The following is a 2139-nucleotide window of genomic DNA, read 5'->3' as shown; positions in this document are numbered from 1 at the left end:
TGCACCAACGCTGGTGGTTACTCTAACCCAGATTGTGGGGGAATGTGAGATACACATCCACATAGAACAAGACTGGAAAATCAGAGCTCTCTTGCTGATGTTGACACTGGAATTCATCTTGTCCTAAACTATGGATAGAGATGGAAAGCAAGTACAAGCCACTGAACAAGAGTGAGTAGAAGAAATTCAAGTTATGCCTTTCCAGTTTGGGTTAGGCAAATTTTAGCAAGATTTCCTAAATTTGGTTATTTATCTGTATCAAACTGGCATCTTCATCAAATGACACAAAATCCCCAAGCCCTCATGTGTGGGCCTGTGGAACTCTCTAATCTATGTAAATTAAGCACCATTAGAACCGTTTATTGAAGTTTCCATATAAAATGCCAGCTAAACTGTATATATTAGTGCATGTTGAAATCAGCCCTTGTGTAAATCGTTTCCAAAAGCACACATCCAGTAGGAATCACTGCAGCTGCTGTTTATGAAATTTCCCCCTGGTTCTGCTCAAGAGGCTCTTCTTGATGTTGTAAAATAGCTACCAAAGTCAAACAGCTCAGGGTGGTGACATAGTCAGTGGAAGTTTGACATCAACATGGGCCAGTCCCAGGGTATGTGATGATGCCTTTGCCCGCCCCCTCCCCCCCACCGCCCATGCCCCAACCACTCCACACCCACCCTCTCATCCCTACACAACATACATCTTAATGCTTGATGGCTGAGTGGTATCAAACTGTGTTCCTTGTCAAATCACCACCAGGTCCTATCCTGACAGCAGAACTATATGACCCAATAACTCCTCCACTGACATACTTTCCAAGCAGAAATCACCATATGTCATATTTGCTTCATCCCTTTTTTCATTTTGGTTGAGTCCCATCCAGCACAACTCTTTATCTTGTAGACTTCCACATGCTCTTTATTCTCAAGCCCCTTCTCTGCCTTGGGAAAATCAAGTTACCCTCTGTCATTGTGTTTTCCTTCCTTTTCCTCCTTGCATTGTCTTCTCCTTTCCTCTTTTCCTTCCTCTCTTCATTACGGTTGCCAATTCAGAAATAACCCCAAAGATGACTGATAGGAGTAAAGTCCCAACGATGCCCCTTTATCAAGGAAAAAGAGAACTACACTTTTTACGTGATAATGCACGTGAGGACTGATGGTGTGAAATTACCCAGAACTTCTCTGTCTTCCTCAAGGAACAAAAGGAATGAAAAGGACTGATAATCTGTTGTTTATTAGTAACGCTCTGCACTGATATTGCCATTTCTCACTGCAGTTTAGCGACATTACACTTTCTCCATGCAGCCTCCTTGACTTGAAATGAACTTCCTTCCATTGTTTGGCTTTGAAAAACTCCTTTATCTTTCAAGGCCCTGCAGAATGAATTGTTCCTTCCCATGTACTCCTACATCAAGTTGTCTTTATTGCTATTTAATACCTGTTTCATTTTATCTTGTGGTATTTTATTTCTCTCTCCTCTTATAGCCTCAAAGGCACCTGAGTGACTGAGCACTGTTAACACCTGTAAACGCCCTGCCGGGAACATTTTTCTCTGGCACATGGTAAGTGTGCATGAAATGTATATCAAAATGAAATAAGCTACAAGCATAAAGACCCCTCAGAGATTATCTTCAGTAAAAATGCATGCGTTGTTTGTCAAACAATTGACTTATTGGTTTATTTATACCACATTTTATTCCATAATAATTTCAATCAGCCTGTAGATATTTATAGAATTTTTTTATAATGGCATATTTTATAAACCAAAATCAGGATTGAAGATCAATGTCAAGGAGAAAGGAAGAGTCCAGGTATATGGACCAGATTAACTTACATAGCCATAAAACCTGGGCTACAAGTTTGGCTCTGAGCTTCCTGGCAGCCAAAGCACAAAGAAAAATAGGTTCAATTACATGGTTCTCACTGTCCAGAAGGAGAAAACATACCATTGCTTGGGGGAAGCAAAATTTTCCTGGTACTTAGTTCTGAAACAAAAGCACTTGTAGAAGATTTCTGTTAGGGGATGCTGAGTAGGCAAACAATTGAATCTCAGTTGGAATTTTGGTGCATAGTCTGTTTGTTCTTGGGATTGCTAATGAAAAGGCATATGGAAAGAGGCAGAGCAAAAGAGATTGGATAATG

Source organism: Galeopterus variegatus, unplaced genomic scaffold (genome assembly GCF_000696425.1).
Source record: "Galeopterus variegatus unplaced genomic scaffold, G_variegatus-3.0.2 Scaffold2445, whole genome shotgun sequence".
Taxonomy (NCBI): Eukaryota; Metazoa; Chordata; class Mammalia; order Dermoptera; family Cynocephalidae; genus Galeopterus; species Galeopterus variegatus.
The sequence above is the reverse complement of the archived record's forward strand: the minus strand, read 5'-3'. Positions refer to the sequence as shown.